Genomic DNA, 10,000 nt, shown 5'->3' with positions numbered 1-10,000 from the left:
GCCTGGTCAAAGTTAAAGTGAAAAAAGTTAAAGGCCTACTGAAACCCACTACTACCCACCACACAGTCTGATAGTTTATATATCAATGATGAAATATTAACATTCCAACACATGCCAATACGGCCTTTTTAGTTTACTTAATTGCAATTTTAAATTTCCCGGGACTTTTTTCTTGAAAACGTCGCGTAATGATGACGTGTACGTGTGTCGTCACGGGCTGTTATGAATATCATCAATCAATCAATCAATGTTTATTTATATAGCCCCAAATCACAAATGTCTCAAAGGACTGCACAAATCATTACGACTACAACATCCTCGGAAGAACCCACAAAAGGGCAAGGAAAACTCACACCCAGTGGGCAGGGAGAATTCACATCCAGTAGGACGCCAGTGACAATGCTGACTATGAGAAACCTTGGAGAGGACCTCAGATGTGGGCAACACCCCCCCCCCCCCCCCCCCCTCTAGGGGACTGAAAGCAATGGATGTCGAGCGGGTCTAACATGATACTGTGAAAGTTCAATCCATAGTGGCTCCAACACAGCCGCGAGAGTTCAGTTCAAGCGGATCCAAGACAGCAGCGAGAGTCCCGTCCACAGGAGACCATCTCAAGCGGAGGCGGATCAGCAGCGTAGAGATGTCCCCAACCGATACAGGCGAGCGGTCCATCCTGGGTCCCGACGAGCGGTCCATCCTGGGTCTCGACTCTGGACAGCCAGTACTTCATCCATGGTCAATATGAGCCCTGCGCACACACAGAGCTAAAAGTCGTCTGCTTTAACGGCATAATTATATAGTATTTTGGACATCTGTGTTGCTGAATCTTTTGCAATTTGTTCAATTCATATTGGAGAAGTCAAAGTAGAAAGATGGAGTTGGGAAGCTTTAGTCTTTAGCCACACAAACACATGATGATTCCTTGTTTAAAATTCACGGACGTGAAACTTTGCTATGGATCACAGCGAACATGAATCCCAACCGAATGTCAACCAGCAGGTTTGGGTGAGAAAATTGTGGTTAAAAAGTCGCCTCTTACCGGATATCAGCTGAGCTTGTGCCTCCCGTACAGCTGCCGTCGACTTCCCCGAGACACTGCGCGTCAACACGCGGCCGTGGACGAACACTTCCGACTATCAGGTACTGTTAAACTCACTAAAACACTAGCAACACATTAGAAGGATAAGGGATTTTCCAGAATTATCCTAGTAAATGTCCCTAAAAACATATGAATCCGTCTCAATGCAACGCAATTGCAATTGTTTTTTTTGTTTTTGTTTTTTTCTAGTCCGTTGCTATCAATATCCTCAAACACAAATCTTTCATCCTCGCTCACATTAATGGGGAAATTGTCGTTTTCTCGGTCTGAATAGCTGTTTTTGTTGGAGGCTCCCATTAAAATCAATGTGAATATGTGAGGAGCCATCAACATGTGACGTCATCGTTTGCGACTTCCGGTAGAGGCAGGGCTTTTCTCCAGTTGCAAACTTTATCGTGGATGTTCTCTACTAAATCTTTTCAGCAAAAATATGGCAATATCGTATGACACATAGAATGGACCTGCTATCCCTGTTTAAATAAGAAAATCTCATTTCAGTAGGCCTTTAAAGTACCAATGATTGTCACACACAGACTAGGTGTTGCGAAATTATTCTCTGCATTTGACCCATCACCCTTGATCACCCCCTGGGTGGTGAGGGGAGCAGTGGGCAGCAGTGGTACCGCGCCCGGGAATCATTTATGGTGATTTAACCCCCAATTCCAACCCTTAATGCTGAGTGCCAAGCAGGGAGGCAATGGGTCCCATTTTTATAGTCTTTGGTATGACTCGGCCGGGGTTTGAACTCACGACCTATCGATCTCAGGGCGGACAGTCTAACCCCGGTCATCATTTTCAAAATGGAGGAGGCTGATTTCAATACCGGTAATTTGAAATCGCATAAGGGAAGAAAATTAAGAGCTATTCAGTAGGATTTAAGGTCCTTTTTTTTTTCTTTTTTTTCTTTGTCATGAAAAAGGGACGTTTTTTCATGAAAAAGTGAGGTTTTTGTGGTTGGTGCACTAATTGTAAGTGTATGTCGTGTTTTTTATGTTGATTTAATAAATAAATAAAAATATATATAGATTTTTTATTTTATTTTAATTTTTTAAATAAAAATGAATAAAAATTTCTTCTGCGGCCCGGTGGTTGGGGACCACTGCTTTAGGGTATAATATTTGAGTGACGGAAACAGGCTTCCAGGAGTGTGAATTAAAATATTATTAAAATATAGCTCAGTCATCACCAACATTTGCTTTAGTTTGCAGTTATCAACCATTCTTTTTGTCCAACATCTACTTTCCATCCATATTCTAATAAACCGGCATATTTTCGTTTACATTTATTTTTGTGTTATTCCTCATTAGAACAATATTAGGTATCAATAGCAGCAAACTTAGCTTTGTACTCTTCACTCAACATATCGACAACAAAGATCACCTGTAAGAATTCATTCACAGCAGCAAATTAAATTGTAACAAGTATGAGGTGACAGACGAAATGTAAAAATATAAAAACTCTTTCTGTTATGAACAAGTTTCCCTTTTGTATTTCATTATTTCCCCTCGGGGATTATTAAGGTATTTCTAATTCTGATTCTGATTACACATAACTGTGGTGCATTCAAGGACCAAGTCCGAGTAGTAAGCAGCTGAGGTCAGTACTTCGAGTCCGTAATTATGTTTAATTACTTCTCGTCGCTTCGCATATCAAAATTAAGTTTTTATAAATAATTAACAATAATAGAGAAAACAAATCAACATTCGACAGCACAGCCGACCCTTGAAAAGTTTTAGGGTAGCTTCCAAAAGTCCCGCCGAGCTAGTTCCTGAAGAACTAAATCTGCTCGGGTAGTTTTTGGTGGAAACACAGGGGGAACTTTATTTAAATTCAGTGTATAGAAATTCCTAAAAATTTAGTGTTAAAAAAAAAATAAAAAATTATGTAAATTCAGCGTAAAAAAATCAGTGTATAAAAATACATAAAAATTCAGTATGAAAACATTCAGTGTAAAAAAAAAAAGTGTAAAAAAATATTATGTACTGAAAAATCATGTGTAAAAAAATTCAGTGTGTAAAAATTCCTACAAAGTCAGTGTGTAAAAATTCAATGTAAAACAAATTCAGTGTGTGAAACATCAGTTTATAAAAAATCAGTATAAAAAAAAATTCCGTCTTCAAAAATTTGCTGCTTCGAAAAGCAAAACTCACTAAATTAAGACTAAAGCAATCGATCCTGTCTCAGAAGCAGCCAATGAGGTGTCAAGTTTTAAGTCACGTGACACGGCTTTTGCAGTACAGCATAATACAACATAATGAACATTTCAATGCGGCTCGCTGGATATTTTCAAACGATATAAATAGTTGGTTAGAATCTGCACTTTTGAGTGAAATAGAAAGCTCTGCTTCATACAGACTTGGCACAAACAGATGGGCACAGAGTAGGCGGGCCCTGATTGCGACTGTCAGAAGGAGGCAGATTTCTACAGCAAAGTTCTGCAGAACAGTGATAATTTTTTTACGAATAAGTGGATGTTTTTTATACCCTTTTGTGTTTGTTTCGCCGTGTTTGTTGTTGTTTTTTTATTATATTTTACACTGAATTTCTATACACTGATTTTTTTACACTGGATTTTTATACACTCAATTTTTGTATACTGACTTTTTTACAGTCAATTTTTATACCCTTATTTATTTTTGCACTGAATTTTCAAAAACTGATTTTTTTACACTGATGTTTTTTACACTGAATTTAAAAAAATATTTTTTTCAATTAAATTGTAAGCATAACTGTGTGAAAACAATTAAGTTCCATAAATCCAAACACATAAAATTCAGTTACATACATTCTGTTATGTACGGCGGGGGAAGGAGACGACACAGCGACAGGGATAAGTTTAACAGGTTTATTGAACTTGATTATGTGTTGGGGTGTGTATGCTGCTAAGAGTGTATGGTGCAAGACAATGTGAAGAATTAACAATGTAAATGTCACCAAAGGGGCTTCACGGTGGCAGAGGGGTTAGTGCGTCTGCCTCACAATACGAAGTTCCTGCAGTCCTGGGTTCAAATCCAGGCTCGGGATCTTTCTGTGTGAAGTTTGCATGTTCTCCCCGTGAATGCGTGGGTTCCCTCCGGGTACTCCGGCTTCCTCCCACTTCCAAAGACATGCACCTGGGGATAGGTTGATTGGCAACACTAAATTGGCCCTAGTGTGTGAATGTGAGTGTGAATGTTGTTTGTCTATCTGTGTTGGCCCTGCGATGAGGTGGCGACTTGTCCAGGGTGTACCCCGCCTTCCGCCCGATTGTAGCTGAGATAGGCGCCAGCGCCCCCACCCGCGACCCCAAAAGGGATTAAGCGGTAGAAAATGGATGGAAGGGGATGTCACCAGAGGGTGTATTTCGTGCGTGTTGGATGAATCGTTCATAAGTCCAGAGGGGAAAGGCAAGAAGACAGTCCGTAGGCAAGCGAGAGGTCGGGGGCTAGAGAGAAGCGTCGAGGTCCGTGTCTGAGCGGGGGTCGAGGATCATGAGAAGCAGTCCAATTTCCGGCGAGAAGTCCAGAGAAGCGAGGCGCACATCTCGATCAATGGAGACGGAGGGAATACTGCGGGGAGCACCAAGGACATATAAGACATGGGCAGAGGGAAAGCACAGAGCAGGTACGAGGAGGAAAGCCAGAGACAGGATGCTTACTACGTAGAGTGAACTATGTTTTGGCACTGGATCTTCGAGTCCACTGGTCTTTATGCCGTCTGTCCTCATCATACCACGTGCGCTGATTGACGATTGCCTGCAGCCGTGCAGGCACGTGGCCGCGATGCGCTCCTAGAGGAGCTACCGGTCGTGCTTGCTGCAGAAGGCACGAGGGATTGCGCACGCACTGTGACAAATTCAGTGTAACAAACAAAAAGCATTCGTAATAAAGACACAAATTCAGCTCCATCAGTTTGTTTCCAAAGCTTAGCTCGGTCAAAAAAAGATTCCTGCTCTTATTAATAGAGAGGGTAAGGCAAGGTGAGGAAGCAGGAGTCTCATGGCTGCTCATGGGGATTGAAGGGGAAACAAAAACAACTCCGATTGGAAATCACCTCCACATGTACATGCATGCATAATAACCGTGCACACACACACACACACACACACACACACACGCACACACACACACACACACACACACACACACACACACACACACACACACACACACACACACACACACACACACACACACACACACACACACACACACACACACACACACACACACACACACACACACACACGCGCTCAGGCACAGCATGTTAATCCACATGATGCAATCTTCCTCATTAAACGTCGCACTGCAGTCTTGCACCTGAAGAGATGATGACAATCACATAACGCTTCCTTTCAGTACTTCCCTGTCAAAATATGCAGCTGCTGTCCTCTGATCAGAGCTTTATAATAACATCACCTCTCAAGGTGTATTTGCGTCAGTGAACGTGTGATCAGAGTCCACTATCTGCTCCCCGCAGACCATGCAGGGACCCTTCTGGTCATTGGGCATCCTCTGCCAGCACCGCGTTTGCAGGCCAGAGTCTGACAGAGCCAACATCGGAGGGCAGGGACACTTTTTACTTCCAAAAAAAAAGACTCAAAAAGGAGATTTTACAGCAGAGGCGTCCAAAGGGTGGCCCCGGGAACCTTTGCGGTCCCCAGCTCATTAATTTTTTGGCTAGCAACACATTCTAAAGCAATGGTTCTTAACCTTGTTTGAGGTACTGAACCCCACCAGTTTCATATGCGCGGTCACTGAACCATTCTTTCTTTATTTATTTTTAAAATTTATTTTTCTTTTTTTCTTAAAATTCAAGACAAAGTTCTGTTTTTTTTTACTAGTGCACAAAATGAACCGTACATGAATATCACCTTGTCACGACGCGGATTTGAACCCGAGATTCTCCCACAGCAAGATCCCACACTCGGCATAGCTCGGTTGGTAGAGTGGCCGTGCCAGCAATTTGAGAGTTGCAGGTTCGATTCCCGCTTGTGCCATCCTAGTTACTGCCGTTGTGTCCTTGGGCAAGACACTTTACCCACCTGCTCCCAGTGCCACCCACACTGGTTTAAATGTAACTTAGATATTGGGTTTCACTATGTAAAGCGCTTTGAGTCACTTGAGAAAAGCGCTATATAGATATAATTCACTTCACTTCACTTCACACTCTGTCTTGCAGGTTGCCAGGACACGCCCCCGCAAGTGCCTCACACCTCATGCCAACGCTTCGCCACAGCTGTCGACTGTCAGCAATCATCGCACCTGGCAGCAATCAGGAAGACAGCTTAAGAACCAGTCACTCTGTGGAATCCGCGCCGGAACGTCGTTAACTTCTGTAGTAAGCATTCACCTCTTTGGCTTCCCTCTCGTTGTCCTCGCCTCTTTTGTCTTTTGCCTCTTTTTGTCTTGTTGACTTGTCCCTTGTCTTCCTTGCAGTACCCGCCTTGTTGCCTCCCTCGATCCTCGATCACCCGCCTGGACTCGGACATTGTTGCTTGCCGCCTGCCTTCGACCTCCTGCCTGTCCCCGGATCTCCCTTCTGCCTACCCACTTGGTCAGACGAAGATTTCATCCATCACGCATGTACAACATCCTCTTGAATTGTTTACATGTTTAATTCTACACTTAATTCTGCAACCAACACTTAGAGTAGCATACACATCCCACACAATCATCAAAGGTTACAATAAACCTGGTAACCTTAAGTCCTACGTACTGTCGTCAACTTCCAACCCCTCGCGTACATAATAAAACCAACACAGTGCATGAACTCACAACAAATTACACACCAACAAACACACATCCAAAAATACGCCGATAGGGAGAAGTTTTTATTCACACGATGAGTCGGGTGTGTCTTGACCTCCGCCGAACCCCTGAGGCTGAATCACCGCACCTCTAGGGTTCCCTTGAACCCAGGTTAAGAACCAATGTTCTAAAGATTAAATAAATGCATCCCGGACTATAACCTTACACAGTCCCTCCAGGACTTAGCATGCTTTTTCGGGGACTGTTGCGGCAATAAATGCCTACATTTGCAGCTGCGCCAAAAGTTGCAATGTTTTGAAGATTATTTCTTCAATAACTTTTAATCAACTTGTGATATTGACCTCCACTGAACCCCTGAGGCTGAATCACCGCACCCCTAGGGTTTCATTGAACCCAGGTTAAGAACCAATGTTCTTAAGATTAGATAAATGCATCCCGGACTATAACCTTACACACTCCCTCCAGGACTTAACATACTTTTTCGGGGACTGTTGCGGCAATAAATGCCTACATTTGCAGCTGCGCCAAAAGTTGCAATGTTTTGAGGATTATTTCTTCAATAACTTTTAATCAACTTGTGATATTATGAATTTTTATCAACGTTTCAAATGGTCCCTGTAACCTCAAAAAGCACAGGAGTAAAACAAAAAGGATAGGAAATACTTAAATAACTTGATGTTTTACTCATTGTATGCCACACAGACTTAAAAGTGGGTCAAATGCAAGGATAATGTCACCACACCTAGTGTGTGTGTGACCAATCATTGGTACTTTACTTTAAAAGCACATACACAGAGCTCATTGTCAGATTACTGTACTGTTTTTGGTAATTATAACTACTAATAATAGTAATGAGTCACAAGGTGCAAAAAACCCCCCACAAAAACATATGTATATACAAAAAATATACGAAGTTCCTGCAGTCCTGGGTTCAAATCCAGGCTCGGGATCTTTCTGTGTGGAGTTTGCATGTTCTCCCCGTGAATGCGTGGGTTCCCTCCGGGTACTCCGGCTTCCTCCCACTTCCAAAGACATGCACCTGGGGATAGGTTGATTGGCAACACTAAATTGGCCCTAGTGTGTGAATGTGAGTGTGAATGTTGTCTGTCTATCTGTGTTGGCCCTGCGATGACTTGTCCAGGGTGTACCCTGCCTTCCGCCCGATTGTAGCTGAGATAGGCGCCAGCGCCCCCCGTGACCCGGAAAGGGAATAAGCGGTAGAAAATGGATGGATGGATGGATATATATAAATACATATAGATGAGGTGGCGACTTGTCCAGGGTGTACCCCGCCTTCCGCCCGATTGTAGCTGAGATAGGCGCCAGCGCCCCCCGCGACCCCGAAAAGGAATAAGCGTTAGAAAATGGATGGATGGATGGATAGATATATAGCCGAGGTTACTGTCGTTTATTAGTTAGAAAGTGATCAACACTGGGGTTGACTGGAATATTCTTTAGGTCAGGAAAAAAAACACAGAGACTATTTCATTCCTACAAGCTTGTTTCGAAACCTGCGAAACAGGTTTATAAATATATATATATATATATATATATATATATATATATATATATATATATATATATATATATATGGCAGCACGGTGAGACAGGGGTTAGTGCATGTGCCTCACAATACGAAGTTCCTTAGTAGTCAATCAATCAATCAATCAATGTTTATTTATATAGCCCCAAATCACAAATGTCTCAAAGGACTGCACAAATCATTACGACTACAACATCCTCGGAAGAACCCACAAAAGGGCAAGGAAAACTCACACCCAGTGGGCAGGGAGAATTCACCTTCAGTGGGACGCCAGTGACAATGCTGACTATGAGAAACCTTGGAGAGGACCTCAGATGTGGGCAACCCCCCCCCCCCCCCCCCCTCTAGGGGACCGAAAGCAATGGATGTCGAGCGGGTCTAACATGATACTGTGAAAGTTCAATCCATAGTGGCTCCAACACAGCCGCGAGAGTTCAGTTCAAGCAGATCCAAGACAGCAGCGAGAGTCCCGTCCACAGGAAACCATCTCAAGCGGAGGCGGATCAGCAGCGTAGAGATGTCCCCAACCGATACAGGCGAGCGGTCCATCCTGGGTCTCGACTCTGGACAGCCAGTACTTCATCCATGGTCATCGGACCGGACCCACTCCACAAGGGAGGGGGGGACATAGGAGAAAAAGAAAAGAAATGGCAGATCAACTGGTCTAAAAAGGAGGTCTATTTAAAGGCTAGAGTATACAGATGAGCTTTAAGGTGAGACTTAAATGCTTCTACTGAGGTAGCATCTCGAACTGTTACCGGGAGGGCATTACAGAGTACTGGAGCCCGAAAGGAAAACGCTCTATAGCCCGCAGACTTTTTTTGGGCTCTAGGAATCACTAATAAGCCGGAGTCTTTTGAACGCAGATTTCTTGCCGGGACATACGGTACAATACAATCGGCAAGATAGGCTGGAGCTAGACCGTGTAGTATTTTATACGTAAGTAGTATAAAACCTTAAAGTCACATCTTAAGTGCACAGGAAGCCAGTGCAGGTGAGCCAGTACAGGCGTAATGTGATCAAACTTTCTTGTTCTTGTCAAAAGTCTAGCAGCCGCATTTTGTACCAACTGTAATCTTTTAATGCTAGACATGGGGAGACCCGAAAATAATACGTTACAGTAATCGAGACGAGACGTAACAAACGCATGGATAATGATCTCGGCGTCTTTAGTGGACAAAATGGAGCGAATTTTAGCGATATTGCAGAGATGAAAGAAGGCCGTTTTAGTAACGCTTTTAATGTGTGACTCAAAGGAGAGAGTTGGGTTGAAGATAATACCCAGAGTCACCTTGTTTTATTATTTGGTTGTCAAATGTTAAAGTTGTATTATTAAATAGAGGTCGGTGTCTAGCAGGACCGATAATCAGCATTTCCGTTTTTTTGGCATTAAGTTGCAAAAAGTTAGCGGACATCCATTGTTTAATTTCATTAAGACACGCCTCCAGCTGACTACAGTCCGGCGTGTTGGTCAGCTTTAGGGGCATGTGGAGTTGGGTGTCATCAGCATAACAGTGAAAGCTTCACATAGTCCTGAGTTTAATCCCAGGCTCGGGCTGTGTGGAGTTTGCATGCTCTACCCGTGACTGCGTGGGTTCCCTCCGGGTA

At 43.3% G+C, this 10,000-nt stretch overlaps 1 long non-coding RNA gene across 1 annotated transcript in view; it reads right to left on the bottom strand.

The window, feature by feature from the left end:
* Positions 1-4,420: 4,420 nt before the first annotated feature.
* LOC133542266 (uncharacterized) overlaps positions 4,421-10,000 on the bottom strand; it is a 9,284-nt gene continuing 3,704 nt past the window's right edge. The window contains exons 2-3 of the long non-coding RNA XR_009804107.1: positions 4,737-4,923; positions 4,421-4,647 (exon numbers count right to left, since the gene is read on the bottom strand). This is a non-coding gene — a long non-coding RNA (uncharacterized LOC133542266). The remainder of the gene's footprint in view (positions 4,648-4,736; positions 4,924-10,000) is intronic.

Source organism: Nerophis ophidion, linkage group LG24, assembly GCF_033978795.1.
Source record: "Nerophis ophidion isolate RoL-2023_Sa linkage group LG24, RoL_Noph_v1.0, whole genome shotgun sequence".
NCBI classification, from domain to species: domain Eukaryota; kingdom Metazoa; phylum Chordata; class Actinopteri; order Syngnathiformes; family Syngnathidae; genus Nerophis; species Nerophis ophidion.
Note: the sequence above shows the minus strand (reverse complement) of the source record. Positions and strands in the feature narration are given on the sequence as shown.